We start from the raw sequence: 16,511 nt of genomic DNA, 5'->3' as shown, positions 1-16,511 counted from the left end.
GGGGTTGTTTGACCCCAGTGCTCTTTCCTGCCATGGGAGGGGGTCGGACTAGATGATCTGCTCAGGTCCCTTCCGACCCTAGAAACTATGGAACTATGAAGCTATGAAACACTGCCCTGCCACAAGACCTGGCTCCTCAGGGATCAGAGATCTGCATCGGGATCTCCTTCCCACCGCTGGCAGCCCTGTGCAATCCCAGATCTCTCCTCCCTGCGAAGTCAGGTTGCATGGCAGGGACCAGCACCACCCTGTTGCAGGGAGCAGAGATCCCACCACTGCTCACCCCATACAGCCCTGTGTCTCTGGGGAAGAAGGGGGTGGGCAGTGATGGCGAGGAGACCCCCAGTGCAGATTTCTGCTCCTTGCAGAGCTGAGTCCTGCAGCAAGGCAGCAGCATACAGCTGTTTCCCTGCAAGCCTATCTCCAAAATTCAAAAATTTTCCAAAACATCTCTGAAACTTCCGAAATGTTTCAGATGCCTCATTTCATTTTAGAGATATTGCTGAGCCTTCTGTTTCAACTTGGATTCTGTTTTTTAGGTGCTGAAACAGCCCAAAACACCTCCAAAATGAAACAGATGCTGAAATTTCACACAGCCCTACTACTTATAGGCTGCCACCAAATCCCCTCTGAGTTTTGTCTTCTCCAGGCTGAACAGTCCCGAGTCTTTCAACCTCTCCTTGTATGACCTGGTATCTAGGCCTCTGATCATGCACATGGCCCTCCTTTGGACTTTCTCAAGCTTTCCCACATCCTTCCTGATATCTGCTAGTTGGCTAGCTAGTTTGCTTTTAATACCTGAATCCAAATAATTGATGAACGTGTTGAAAAGCATTGGTCTGAGTACTGAACCCCGAGGGATGCTAGTGGTCACCCTCCACCATGATGACTCAGTTCCATTAATCGATCAGTACTCTCTGAGTCCTACCACAGAGACAGTTACCTACTCATCAGACCATAAAGTAATCAAGGCCACATTTTCCCAATTTTTTCATGAGACTTCATGGTATTTGTATCATGTTGAAAATCCAGCTTTTAACTGGGGACAGTTTTGATGCAACATTTTTGACAAGCTCTGTAGAGTAACTTACCAAAAGAATCACACAGCCTGTGAAACAGTCGCTTATAATCATGGTAATGACATTTTCATGTACCACAGGAAGCAAGATAGACTTATTAATGTCATTTATGTAGCAGGGATTTTAAAAGGAGGCTGAAGCTGGTTTCACCAGCAAAAATGCAATCCAAGATCTGACCTCCAAAAGGACTATGCATAATAAGGTGTAGACCCACATAGCAAATGACCAATTCCCAAATGTCACTGAGTGGGAACCAGTTCACAGTTGTCACAGGTCAGAGGCATCCATACATACAGTGTCCTATTATTCCATGTAGAAGAGTCACCTTTTAGATGTTGAAGTGCTGTGGCTCCAACACCAGAGGATGGGAATGAATATCAAGCACAGCCTGCTTCTTAGTGAGTGAGTGGGCTGAGGGGAATACTGCATCCATGCTTTCAAGGGCCCAGGGAGTGGGTGACCTGTGGCTAGGAGCATTTTCACTTTTCTGCTGTCTCATCTCTCCTAAAAATGAGTTTGATAAAGTTCAGTGGCCTGTGCTTCCTTAACTTGGGGTGCCTGGTAAGTAGGAGGGAGGTGCTTGGACCCATATTAGGGTAACTGGGGACTGGAGGGGAGAATGATGAGGTGCCAGAGTCTAGTAGGGAGTGACAACACAGCTAGTTATTAAAGGATAGCTTATATTGAATAAGCAGTGCAAGGGAGCTCATTGATAACAAGTGCCAAGAAAAGGGAGTAAGTAGGGAGCAGTTCATATCTGCTTCTCATTTCATATCAGAGTGCCCAGTTACAGCAGGAGGGAGTGAGGAGTGATGCAGTATGGGATACCTGGAGGACTGCCCAGACCCAGGTCATAGAATGCTTGGGGTCCACATATAACACTGACCCAGTCAATAGTGAAGTGGTTTGAAAGGGTACTTGATTTTCCAGGTACACTTTTGAATCATTCCAGACAGAAGGAACAGAAAGCCTTCATCTTAAAGCCCTAGCTCCCACAACATCCACACTTGAATATGTTCAGCTAAGGTAACAGAATAGTGAGATGAACATTACAGGATTTGTATGGGCAAACATGCAATTCTGCAGATGCCTATACATGTGCACATCTTGTGGATGCCCCCCTGTGATGCCTACCTATATATACATTGAGATCCTTCAGAGCTCCGCATAGAAAAGCTCTTGGAAATTTCCAGTCTGCTATGGCACAATTCACAGTTCAAGCTAGTCACCTCCATCCCTCAGTCGGGAACACAGAGACCAACACTATCCATGCCAAAGGTCAGCTTCAGGAGTTACATCTGACCAAATGTATAAGATGCAAGGTTAAAATTAAACAGGAGAAAATGAAAGATCTGAGGTCAGGGGTCTGAGCCTTGCTCTAGCAGTGTAGAGATGCCTGCAAGTCAGTAACCTGGCAGTTGCATGAGGGAAGCCTTCATGGCACAGAATGCCATAATGTTTCCTTCCTGTGCCAGTTACAGGGATACATATAACAGAAAAGGAGGAAGAAAAGAACCAGAAGGGTCTTAAACCAATAAATGGTACCGAATGGACATCGTGATGACCCCGACCACAGGATTGAGATTGGGACAAGAGTGCTAAGAGTTTAATTTCCTCTCTGTGCAGTTCTAAAGCACCCCAGGATCTGCATCCACAAGTCCATGCTACAGCTCTGTATGTGGGACTGTGAATTAAAATTCCTCTGATTCAGGATTTTTCCCCCTCAAACCCCAAGGGATCTGCAGTGACACATTGCATTTGGCACGGGGAGCAGTGCGTGAGTTACATTCATTATCATGTTTCATTAACTTTAGCTCTTGAGAACAAATAGGCCCAAACCACTCTGGAACCCAGGGTAAAATAGCACAGCGTGGTGATTACGCACTGCCTCTTAATACAAAGTGAATAGTGTTGTTTATACTCCATTACCCAGTTCCAAATTACAAGCCTTATCTCACAGGAAGCCTGTGATGGCTCTATAGTTTCAGTAACCTCATGGTGAAAGGATCAGTTTTCAAATATAGTGTTTTTCAGAAACACTATCTTAAAAATATAGAGCTGTTCAAATCCTCTGCTTCCTTTAATGCTATTTTCAGGTTGTTTTTTCAAATTAAACATTAGGCTTAGCAGCATACATGAGATGTTAGATTAAAGGACGGACTCACTCCACAAGGCTTGGGTTTTCCGTATATATCTAGAAATAGCATTTGCCTGGGTGGGCCAGGTAAAGCCTAACAAGGTTATTGTTTTTGCCTTCCCTTAGTTTTCTGGGTGGTGAAGGGTAGACATAAACATACAAAAACATAGCAAGAGAGACAGAAGTCTTGGACTAACCTGTTTCAGAAAAATATGATCTGAAACTCTGGCCCAGATCTTTAGCTGAGGCAAATCACCATTGCTCCAGTAGCCTTTCTAGAACCATGACAGTTAGTGCCAGGCTCTGCCTCTCTATAGGTGCATCTACACATTCATTAATGCATGTTTGCTACTGTGCATTTAGTACCTCTAACATAAAGTACTAACTAAATGCACATTAGACTGCCCTAATGCACAGTAGCAAAAGCACACGCTTTTTTAGTGATGCTTAATGCACGGTAGCCTAATTTTACTGCACATTAGCATATTAAGGTGGTTTTTTTCATGATGCTCTAATGGACAGTAAAATAGGCTACTGTGCATTAAAGTGCATGTGTAGACCTGCCCACAGTGTAGGAGGGACATGGTAAGTGTAGGAAGGGGGAAAAAATTATAAGCGTTCAACAATAATTGCAAAAAAAGGTATAAGGTTTAGCAATTATGAAGCTTTTTTAAAGATGTAATGATGGATTTCCAAGCACTCTTTAATAGTAACAGAGAAGCAACTGGTTTTGATAAGGCAACAGATACAAATTCACAGAGAAAGAATAGTCTCATTTTGAAGATACATGCCTGAAAGGCAAAAGATCAGAGTTTTATTTGCAGCTCTGCCACAACGTTCCTGCCACAACTTTCCTGCACACCTTGGGCCCAGTTAACCAGGCCTAATTTTTTAAGCATTTGTGTCTTTTTGCATGGGTATGAATTGCATGTTCAAAAGACCTGAGGTTTGTGGGCACAAGTTAAAGTTGCACCCATTCAAAGAAATGTTCTCACCCAAACCCCTGATTTCCACATCCTGGAAGCTTTAGGCAAGATCATCAGCTGCTGTTAATGGGTGTAGCTCTGCTGAAATCAATGGATCTGTGCCCATTTTGACTCTGATTCAACAAGGTGTTTCAGCATTTGTCTAAATTTACACACATGAGTCGTCCAATTGCAATTAATGGGTTTGCATCCAGTTCCCAACTTCATTGGCATCATGCTTCACTGCACTAGCTGTCCAAGATGTCCAAATACTTTTGAACACGGTCTTCTACAAATATGAACCTCATTTTTGTGAGTGTGTGTGTCAGTGTGCCCAGCATTAATGTGGAAATGAAAATGCCTCCTTACCTTACAGGGAAATGTTGTGAGCCTAAAACACATCCATGGGCACATCCAGATGAGCATAGACGTGGTATGTGGCACTGCATACTCATCTGCAGTGCCGCATTCTTACTGTTAATTTGCAGTGCATGGCAGGGGGTAGATTTGACACTGAGAGACCCCAGTGGGGGGAGTGTACATGAAGACCCCAAAAGCAGGGCAGTGTCTGTGGTGGCAGCATGTACCACCAGAAGGCAGAACCTGGCCAGCTGGAGCCACGTTCTAGCTGCTGGCTAGGCCCTGTGTTACCAGATTGCTGTGACTACAGTCCACAGAGACCCACAAGACCCCAGGTAAGGCTGCTGACCCCAGCCCAGGTGCTGGCCCCAGCATCCCCTACCACACTTAGGGCAACGCCTAAGGGCCCATGCACAGGCATTTCCCAGTGACAAGCAGCAGCAGTACATATCGTATGGCTGCTTTTTCTCCCTGGAGAAACACGTTCCTGCTGTAGGGACGTGCCCCATGTCTGCTTATGCTTTTACCATCATGCTTTGGAAACCAGGATAAGACTGAACAGTATTACAATTGTATAGAAGCAATGTTTTTGAGCTTGGCCAACACAATAATGTGTCTGGGCACATATTTTTCCTGAAAACTCTGTAGTGATCCTGACCAGGCGGCAAAAGAGATAGTAAGTTTTTTAAAGCGCTTGCACTTCTGCTCCATTTCTCCTTATTTTTTCCTTGTTAATTTAATATCCTTTGAATAGTACATGCTTCCCAAGTCTTACTGCCTTTGGCCCATATGAATTATGATATATTCCCATAACTGGGCAGGCAATATTGCACTAAGACTGCTGCTTATGTGGCATGGTGGAGCAGCAATAACTGAAGCACAAGCTAACATTAAAAAATATATGGGCCAACCATGCATGAAGTACTGCTTATGGATAAAGAAGATCCATAATGCTCTGCTGGAGAGTGCTCAGACAATTTGGTAATGGAGCAGTAAAACAACCTATTTATATTAGAGAGGGGTTTCAATGAAGAGTCCCCTGTGGTTCAGTGGTAGAATCCTTGTCTACACGGATTCAATTCCCAGACGCTTATACAACTACAGCCATGGAGGCACCAAACATCTAGACTCAGTCTGGTCTTTGGATTCTGTCTCAGTGGCCCAAAGGGTGGACAAAAGGTCTGAGCAGCCTCCACTCCTCCAGAAATTCCTGGCCAGGCATACGCATCCAAGGTCTGGGTGGCCCTCATGCATACACCAGGATCGACAGTTGCCATTAAGAGGTTTCAGTGCCAGTTTTGCAGCTAACTGGGTAACTTTGGGCAAGTCACAACCCATCTGTGAAACAGGGATGGTTGTACCTACCTTCCTTTATAAAATCTTTTGAGGTCTGCAGGCAACAAGTATTTATTAATAGCCCAAGTAATGTTGTTGTTAGTATTATTAGTGGCAGGAGAATTAGAAACTTATTAGCTGTAGACCTGAAAGCATTAGCATCATCATTATTAATCATCATCATGATAATAATAATGGTGGATAAAGCTAGGTATGGTGTTTCCCAATAGGTTCTATCTATAACAGCTGCTATATTTAACATTCCCAATTCACTTAAGTATGCTTTCAGCAGTTACTCAGCAGCACAGTGCAAGTCAGGCCTGTAAACTGGCAAGTGCAGTTTCCAGTCATTGTAGTGCTACCCACATCAAATGGCTGTTGATTATGATACACAGTGCATTATCATCTTACTAGAACTCAGTTGTAAAAGTTAGTAATGTTCTGGTGATATGATTGTTTCTGCTGGCATCGTTAAGTCACCATGTTATAAATCTTTGTTAAAAGAAATCACAGGAGGTTATGTGAGGCAGTGCCAACTAATAGTTTTCAGCATAGCTAAAGACAAAAGGAAAACAACAGATGTTTATTCAAGCTTTGAAATATTGATTAATACATGGGAGTTCACAGTTGCAGGAGCAGTGCCATCACTGAACCACTGGATATACTCACACATTTAGAACTGATCACTGGCATGTGTGTTTGCAAGCCCAAGATCTAATGGGCGCTGTTATTCTGAGCATGACACTTGCCTCCCTCACCCACAATACAACAGAAATCATAGTACTTACTTAACAAAATGGTCATTATGAAAGGTTGTATCTTTAGTTTTGCTGAGACTCACTGGACATGCCTACACATTCATTAATGTGCAGTGCCTACTGTGCATTAAATTTAGTACTTGCAAAAAGAAGTACTAAATAAACGTGCAGTAGGCTGCCCTACTAGCCCAATCGCATGCTTTTTTTGTAATGGTTAATGTTCAGTAGATTAATACTACTGCATATTAGCATAATAGCACAGTTTTTGCCATGACACTGTAATATGCAGTGAATCAGTCTGCTGCACATTAAGCATCTCGTATAGGCATACCCACTATGACCTAATGACTAAGGAACCTACCTGGGCACTAGTAGAGATTAGGAACCTATTTACCACCTCTGTGGAACCTTGGTTGAGTCATTTCATGTTTCCGTTCCCCTCACTCTTTGTATGTCTTGTCTACGCAGAGAGTGAGCTGAGTGGGGCCAGGTCTGTTTCTATTTATGGGTCTGTTCACTATGTAAGCACAGTGGATCCCTGAGAGACCTCAAAGTGCCACTTTAAAAAGGACTAAGAGTATTCAATGGCAGATCTGGGGATAGACCTCAGATCTAACTCCCAAGCCAGTGTTTAATGCACAATAAGACGGGGCTCTTGAGACCCCTTCCCTCTACCCTGAGGCCTTCACTTAGCTATCTGGTAGTTCTTTTAAAAATCAAAAATATGAATTTTTGTCTATAAGCATACTGGGGACTGTATTGATAGTTCCTCAAAATTCTGTAGAAACACCATAATTTCCAAGTGTAAAGCAGTCTAAGGAGTCAGCACTGCAAGTATTTAAGGGCAGTCACACTAAACCCATTACCAGTCTTACTCTCACCAGCAAAGAACAGATGTGGCAGGCAGGCTGGCTTGTAGGGAAGAAATCTTTAGCAAGCATGTTGAGAGGATGGTATTGCAGGCTGGCACTCTGCATTTCAGCTGCCAGGATGCTGTGCCTTGTCATTAATTCCTGAGCCTTTGAGTCTGTCCAAAAGTAGGTCCCTCCTGAAAGATGACCCTTTCACTCCAGTTCCCCTCATCCGGCTACACCTTCCATTTCTAGGGCTGGATTTCAAGCTGCTGTAAATTAGCTTCAGTGTGATTACTCATGTGCTTAAAGTTAGGAATGTGCATAAACATTTGCAGGATCAGCACTTTAGATTGTAAATTCAAGAGGCCCTATTTTTGCCCAGTATGGTACAAATAACTCCTTAGGACTCAGGTATCAGTAAGATGAACTCACAGTCTGACAAAATTTGAGGACAAATTTTCAGCCTTCCTTGTTTTTTTCCCTTGGCAAGGGATGTTTTGGCTATACACTGTGTGTAAATCCATTCTTTGGAACTTAGTATAAATCCGTTCTTTAAAGCAGATGTTTTTCTAGTGGGCCATACAGGGATCAGTTACCAGGCTGATGCTATTTAATATGCTTGCCAATGGGCTGGAAGAAAACATAAAATCGTTGCTTATAGAGTTTGCAGATAACATGAAGACTGGAACAGCTGTAAATAACGTAGAGTATGGGTTACCGATACAAGCAATCTGAATGATGTGGTAAGCTAGCTTTTTAATATCAGCTTTTTCATATGGCCAAATACAAGGTCATGCATCCAGGATTGGAAAGTTTAGGCCCTGCAGGCAGCATTGGAAGCTGTGTCCCCACAGAGGGACTTGCAAATCATGGTGCATAATCAGCTAATGGTGAACTTTCAGTATAACATTGTGACCCAGTCATTAGTTCCAAGAAGAGGGCATGAAGACCTAACTGGCACTTATATGACTAGAACTAGACCAGTGTCCAGTTCTGATGGGCCCTATTCAGAAAGAATATTGATGAATTGGAGAGAGTTCAAAGAAGAGTCACAAGAATCATTAAAGAACTGGGAAACATATAGTAAAGTGAACTCAATCTGTTTAGTTTAACAAAGTTCACTTGATCCACATCCTAAGTACCTATTTTGAGATAGTGATCTGATAGCAGAGCAGACAACAAGATCCAGGCTAAACTAACTCAGACTCCTGATGAGCAATTTTTTTTAACACTAGGGGAACAGTTAAATTGTTTCAGTGGTTACCAAAGGCTGTGGTAGATTCTTCATCACTAAGGCTAGGTACAGACATTACGCTTTTACCAGTATAAGTGATCAGAAACCAGTCTAACCTGTAACAGAACAGAAGTTTGGCACATAAAACCAGTCTATACCATACCAGAAGTTTGGCACATGTAGACTGGTTTAAAAATGGCAGAACCTGGTCTAAGATTTATGCACCCACCAAAGGGTAAACGTGTGTTCTGTTCACTGCTGGTCTAAACTATGCTACTTACAGAAAACTGTGTAACTAGATTGATTCCACTTTGGGCTTTTTAAAAGTCTGTACCTAGCCTTAAAGTATTTATATCAGGATGGGATTTTTTTTTTCTTTCCCCTTTTCATTTGTTTTGTTTTCTTCAAGATATTCTCCAGTCCAAACAGGAATTGTAGTGTCAGGGGAGTCCAAAAGCCTGTGTTACGCAGGAGACTGGACTAGATGACATCACAGTGATCCACAGAGGGGTACAAAGAAAAAACAAGTAGCAACTCAAACTCAAGATCTTTATAGCACTAAGTGGAGCTACCTAGGATAAATCTCAGGGGACAGGCTCAAAATTATGTCATTATTTCCTACCTCAATTAGAAAAAACAAACAAAAAGAACCCAGGACTGAGTGCAAACAAGGGACTCTGCTATGAGAAGCTAAAATTCAGTAGTACTCAGAGACTCCTGCTGCCACTGAATTTAGTGGTAGCGCTGGGCCCTCTGTATGTAGTAGGATTGAACCTGAGAGGTGAAGCCTTCTCAAGTCCTATCAGAGAGAGCCCATCTGTCAGTAGACCAACAAAGTTTTACTTGGAAAGTAAATTAGATTTTCAGAGAGGACCCATCTTCAAAACATTGTGTTTAATAAAATAAATAGAACAGAGATTCTGGCTGATGTGGTTGAGACTGTGATAATTTTTCCTTCTAAAATAGTTTTCTCTGTTTATTATATGTAATTATATGTAATCATGTATCCATCCTCTAGGCAAATTATGCAATCAGATGTAAGTGGTTTATTTACCACTGCAGTTAGGACAGATGCTTATATCTCTAATATAAGATAAGATAAGATGTATTGTTTACATTGTTTATATTGTTTATAATATATATGTAAAATATGTGGTGTGCAGAATACAGAATGAAAGTTGCTCTGGTTTGGTGTAAGGATTTTATTGGCACTCATTCTGGATCACCTGCCTCACTTCATGGCTTTGCTACACCTCAGTTGTGCAGTCACCTCAGACACGTATTGGGAAAACTCTACACCACCCTTTCCAACTTCTCATGAACTTTCCCCAGGCTAGCATACAAAACCATGCAGTGAAGGAACACAGGAGTTGTGAATAAAGCTGTTTGGGCATTTTTATTGTAAAATAAAGATTTCTGGTGGCCAGAGTTAGAATTTCTGATAAAAAGCTCCAATCAAGCCACTGCAGGGAAAAGAACCTGAGTCTCCTAGTTCCCACGAGCTCTGTAACCACTGGGACACTGGCTATTGATTAATTCAGCTGCTTTCTCTCCTCCGAGTTTTGCAGTTTAGTTGTCATTCTGATATAGCATGAAACCAAATGTCAAGACACTCAGCCTGTTTGTACAGTAAAATTCTTTCTTTGCTGGCTGCCCTACACTACTAATTCAAATCATCAGCTGTTAAGACATTTAAATGGGTAGGTTCTCATAATGCAAACTCAGCCATAGTCCATTAGTCTAACTGTACCATACACTTATTAGTACCAAACTAAGACTGTAGCACATTAAATATTACCCCAGGATAAAAACATCACCATAGGGCCAGACCTGATACAAATCAGCATAGCTATATTGACATCCAATAACTATACTCATTATACCATGTGAGCCCCTGATGCAAAAAAGCAAGCCTACATAACAGGGGTAAAATACTGGCCAGCTTACAGTGTGTGTAATTGGTGTAGCTCCTTTGGTTTCTGTGGAGCCATATAACTTGCACCAGCTGAGGTTCTGGCCCTGTTTTTTTTATATATATCAGCCATCTCTATAATGCTGTACTTGATGGTTCTGAGTCAGCCCTTACATGGAAAAAAGTATCCTAGGTGGTCCAGCTTTCATCAACCTTCCCTGAAGGCAGCCGGTCATTGTGAGTGTACCTATGCCTCACTTACTTCTAGCTTCTACTTGTTGCTGTAGATAAGCAAGGCTGTCAGGGTAAGGCTGGCACTCTGGCATGTAAGCAGTATAATTTGAGGTCATTCATGCCTACTCTGCAGTCCTAGTCTTAGGCCATGGGCTTTAGCTCATACAGAGGGAAGTGTTTGTCTCTCAGAGAAAGGCACTGTTTTAAGCAGCCTAGGCTGATGCCCATGGATTGAAAGACTAGATTAGTAAAGGTACATAGGTATTTTAAAATCTGATCAGTGTCCACTGGGATTTTTAAACTTGCCTGTCTTCCTGATGTTTGTCTGCAATTTGAAGCGTCTAAATTGTTTTTAAAAATCTGTCCCCAAAGATCTGGGAAATGATAGGATATCACCTTAGTGCTTTGTTCAAGTGCTGCTGGGTAGGAAGTGCTACCATGTTCTGAACCCTTTTAAGACTCCATGTGGCTCCTTCCAAAGCCTAATGAGTTGAAGGAATCCAGCCTCAGATCAAAAAGCATGGACTGATACAGCCAAGTTACCCCCAAGTTCATGGGGTAGAATATTCTAAGGTGCTTCAGAGAAAACAGTCTGGGTGGCTGTGGCTTCATATCGAGTAGTCATTTTGAAGGGCTACAAGACTAACAGCTGTTTTAATTAGTGGAGGGGAGCTCATCTTAGTAGTTGGTGATGCCATGGTGGTAGATGTATATCAAGTGTTCTGTTTTTTTCCTTAGTGTCATCTCCACCTTACCTGGACTCACCTTTGAACAGCTGCCTTTCAACCATACAGTGTTACCTGCTAGGACCTAAGGTTGCTTCTGAAGTGACTGAGAACCAGTGCTCTAAGTTGTCTGTACGGCATCAACCTCTGAGAACAGCGCTTCTTCCATGGACTTTGAAGGATTATTTAATAGCGTGACCCCACATTTGATCAGTTGGGTGATAAAGGAATGCTCACTCCACTCTAACTGTGGTCTGAAAGGAAAGTTTGGCAGCATTTTTGTGCTTTGCTGAAAATTCCATGCTTTGTTATGAGAATCAAAACTTCCCCCTGGCCTGATTTGGAAGCATTGAATTTTACATATAATAAAGACAACACTTTGCTGTGCTCTAGTGCTTTTCATCAGTAGAGTTAAATATGCTTCACAAAGGCTGGGGGGGGTCATTATTGCTAGCCCCATTTCACAGCTGGGTAAACTGAGGCATAGTTATATAGTGACTTGCTGAAGATCAGCTGGCAGACACCTGCAGAGCTGGGAATAGAAACCAGGTCTCCTGAGTTCCAATCAAGTGCTCCAGCTACTAGGAAACACTACCTCCTGTGAAGCATGTGTTTTACATGTGATGTATAGTTTTGAATCTTAAGTTCCTCTGTAGTTTTCCAGAAAAAGTGGAAGAAGTAGTGGAAAGGGAAGAGGCAATAGTATAATAAGTAAGGTGGAAAGGCCAAGCAAGGCATCACTCTGGGAATCTACTGGAGGGGTAGGAAAAACCAACAGATGCTGCGGTTGCCAGCCTGACACCATTACCTGAACCAGCAGCAACTGACACCTGAACCAGTGTCCCACCCACTGTTTCTGCCTGTTAGTTGCTGCTGCCTAGGTTTACACCTCTGATTTTAGGATTTTGAAGCTTTAATAGTTGTGCTGGTGAAGTAAACATAGAGCTGAGAAGCTACGATAGCTAAGCTGGTGCCATTTGAAACTTGCTCCACAAATTGCTACTTCAGCAATGATGATGAAGGCTGCTGCCCATTGAGTTTCAAAACCTGGCAGTGGCAGACAGATTTGCTTCATATGGGAAAGCCAAATTGGCAGGGCACCCTCCCCACTCAGAAGCACCAATCAACAGCTCCACAAATGGGTCACTCAGTTCTCCCCAGGCTGAGATAAAATCACAAAAAGTGGCATCCCAAAGGGAGAATTTTTCAGGGTAAACAAGAGCAAGTGAAAATGCGTGCCATAATGAAAGCCTGCCATAAGTTGATAGCTTGTCCTATGATCAAAGCAGTGGTTACCCTGAAGGGGAAACACTAGTTAGTATAACTAGGGATAGGCAAGGTGGACACTTCCCTGGGTGCCAAGTTAGAAGGGGAACCAAAATCTCCCCCCACCCACTCCCTCAGAGTCTGTGCCCTCAACAGCAAGAGCAGCCCTGCAGCTTAGTGATGCTGGGAACTTGAAAAAAGTTTCTGCTGCTGCTGCTTTAAGAACAACAGCTGGGGCAGGCAGAGCAAGAGACAGCAGCAGCAGCAGCAGCTCAGCCAGGGACAATTTAGGAGTTCCCAGCAGTATGGTGGTGAGGAAGTTTGGCACCAGGGGTAAAGCCTGCAGTGGCAACCTGCCCTCACCCCATGCACAGATACAGGGGACACACGCCCCCCCCCCAAGCTTGCCCAAGAGTGCATGCAGTGGCAGGAGCCACCCTCCCGCCTTCCCTGTGCCCCCCAAAACAAGCCAGTCATGGTTCCATCCTGCACCCTACCTCAGCTGGGCAGCACCCATTGGCTTCAGTGCCTGGGGCAGTCACCCTGCTCACCCCGCCCCTTGTACGGCACTGGATCCCAGCATGGGTAAGACTGCTGCACCTCCTCCATCACCCCCACATGTGGAACCCAAGAACACCCACCCTAGCTCTTGGAACCACACCCACCTCCCCGCTCCTGCTGTCCTGTAGGTCTTGCCCAGGGCACTAACTCTACCTGTTACACCTCTGGAAGGAAGCTCTGTTTTGCTTGTCTGTCTGTGCAGGGTCTAACAAGACAATGATCTGACAAACAAAACACATTTTATAAATCCTGTATGTGTGGGGGCTTCTGTTGTCAGCACTAAGGGGCCTTTAAATGGCTCACTGAGGGGAACAAAACTGGGGCCCTCTTCACACATCCTCATGTAAATAATTCATATTCACATTTATAGCATTGTTGACTTCATTAGGTTCATTAAAGTAGCACCTATGAGCTATAATCTTAAACCAGAACCTCTCTGTGCTAGGCACCATACACTCACACAGACCAGAAAGACTGTCCCACACCACTCCAAGGATGGGGATGTCTACACTGCAGGCAAAGGAGAAAAGCAGGTACAGGTATACATCTCCACTAGCTATCTGGGGTACTGATAGCACAGTGGCAGCAAAGAGTTCAGCAAAAGCTGATAGCTAAACATGGGCAAGGACCTACATAAGTATTCAGGGGTATCTATGCTGCTGCAGCAGCTACACTGCTATTAGCAAGTGGTCTAGCTAGTGAACACTAGTTCATTTAGCTGTGCCTATATGAGCTGCATTCATACCTTTGACTGCAGTGCAGACATCCCATGAAAGACAAGATATGGGTACAGAGAAACAAAGGTGTACAAGAAAGCAACATAGACCAGCACCTGTACTCATATGAATAAGGGCCTCCTGGCTGTAGAATCAAAATGGTGTAGCTTTCAGCAGCTATGAAGACAAAATAAAGACATGATCATAAAAAGCACTGAGAAGAACAGGAGGGAAAATGGGAATCAGATCAGGAGAAGGAGTTAGATAGGTTGGTTTGTGGATGTTCGAATTTTCAGTTTGGTTCCACTGGTAAAGCTTTCCCAGGTTGCGATGCACAGCTAGCCAGCTGCAAAAACAACTGCAGCTAAGAACTATGTTCCATTTCTGATGGTGTTTCAGCTTCAAAATTCCCTGTCTTACATACAAATGTTTTCTTTCACCTTTGAGGGAAAAAAAATGCTGCAGTGGGCATCCAGCTGAAATTCCATTTTACCAGCTGGAAGTAAAACTCTCTTTTGAATCAGCTCCGCAATGCATTTCCAAAATGCTCTTGATTCTCTGTTCCTCTCTACTTTGTGAAACTATTACTTTGTATAATAGAAGGGAGAAGAACTCAGACCATCTGGCAGGCAGCGCTGTATTTAATTTAGGCAACTCTGTTGCCTCTCTCATCAACAGTAGAAGGTCGTTTTCTTCTCCTTTGCTTGATCTCTGTACACTTTGGCTTAAATAAAAGGTCAAAGGCAGCTGAGGAATAAAAGTTTTTTCTGAGCTAGACAGCACCTGCTCATCTATGTAGTAATTGTTCCTGGCATATCATCCCTAGAGTCTCTGCAAGCAGGGGAATCAAAATGTCAGCAGACCCCTGCTGGGAGAAGGTAAGGAGGGGCAAATACCCCACCTGCAAAATCATTTCCCTCTCCTTCCCACCGTAACCCTCTTTAAGGATTTGGCCCATCAATTAGCAAGACTTGGGACAGGAGTCAGGGCATGAGATCTGCATCATCTGAGCATCATTCTCCAATAGTCCCTTGATAAATCAATACCTAAGTTAAAAGGTTATTACCAGGCGCTAATCCAGGATTTTAAGTGGGGTATGGGAGCAGCAGCCAGCAGTATAGCTCCCATTCTCCACCCTCCCCCCTCCCAGTTGGGCAAAATGTGTTGTGGGAGCAGCAGCAAGTTTTTTTAAGCCCCTCAGTCAGGTAAGAATCTCTACTAACCTTCCCCTCAGTGATCAGTGGTTGGTCCTTTTCTCTTCCTCCCATGCAGCAGGCACTCCCCTGCCTGCTGCTGCCATTGTCTTCACTGTCCCTATCTGACCCAGAACCTGGCAAGGGGATGCCCCAGAGCTGCTCCTGTCCCACTCCAGCCAACCTGTACCTGGAGTCAGGCTCAGCCAGAGACAGCAGTAGTGGTGGTAGCAGGTGAGTTCCCTTACGCCATGCCTGTTCCCAATCTGGCATGGCACACTTGGAGAACCAGGGAGGGAGAAGGAACCTGTCTGCTGCTGCCTCTGTTCCTGCGGACCTCAGCTGAAGTAGCTCTGGTGTCTCTCCCATCCCCGCCTCTAGGGCAGGCAGAGAGAGTGGCAATGGTGGGCAGGGGAGTGGTAAGGGAAGGAAGGGCAGGGCAGGGCCGGGCCAGGAAGGGAAGGTGCCTTTGAGCATGGAGGGAAGCAGGAGAATTCTGACTTGATTTGGGAACTTTAAAAAGGTCCCTGGCTGCTGCTTCCATGGTGTCATCAACTGAAAGGGGCATGGGTGCATCTGCACCACTGTACACCCTCTGGATCCACCCGGGCTACTACAGAGTGATTCCCAACTCCATGTTCTATGCCAGACAGAATGACTGCTCCACCAGACACATAGTCCTGGGGCTAAGCATGCAGAGAGCAACTAGACTGCCTAAGATCTACATGGCCCTAAGGAATTTGCTCATTTCAGTATTGCCAACTCTCATGATTTTTGGCATTGTTCTTAAAGTCTACGCTTTGGGAATGTAAAAAACGTAGCTCTTTCATTCATTCATTCATTTATATATATATGTATGTATGTATGTATGTACACACACACACACATACACATACATATTAGGCCTATGTAAAGCAGCAAGTGTTCACTTCAGATTTGGCCAATTCAGAGGACAGTGATTAGATTTGGAGATTAAAATCACTGTCCAGATTCGATTTGGCCGAATCATATCTGAAAGATTCAACGCTGCTTTGGTGCCACTTTGGAGATTCAGCCATAGATTAAACAGGTAGCTGACACAGCTGCCTCCAGCTGGTAAATCTGTTGGGGTTGGGGGAGCAGGGAGGGAAGGAGCGTGGTGGAGAGAGGGAGGGACTGAGGCTATGACAAGCTGCCCAGCCA

The 16,511-nt window shown here is 44.0% G+C and overlaps 1 long non-coding RNA gene across 1 annotated transcript in view; it reads right to left on the bottom strand.

The window, feature by feature from the left end:
* The window catches only part of LOC109319486, an 88,993-nt gene extending 74,678 nt beyond the window's left edge, over window positions 1–14,315 (bottom strand). Inside the window, exon 1 of the long non-coding RNA XR_002103519.1 lies at window positions 14,253–14,315. This is a non-coding gene — a long non-coding RNA (uncharacterized LOC109319486). The remainder of the gene's footprint in view (window positions 1–14,252) is intronic.
* Between the last annotated feature and the right edge of the window lie 2,196 nt (window positions 14,316–16,511).

This window comes from Crocodylus porosus, unplaced genomic scaffold (assembly GCF_001723895.1).
Source record: "Crocodylus porosus isolate Cpor-Errol unplaced genomic scaffold, CroPor_comp1, whole genome shotgun sequence".
Classification (NCBI taxonomy): Eukaryota; Metazoa; Chordata; order Crocodylia; family Crocodylidae; genus Crocodylus; species Crocodylus porosus.
Note: the sequence above shows the minus strand (reverse complement) of the source record. Positions and strands in the feature narration are given on the sequence as shown.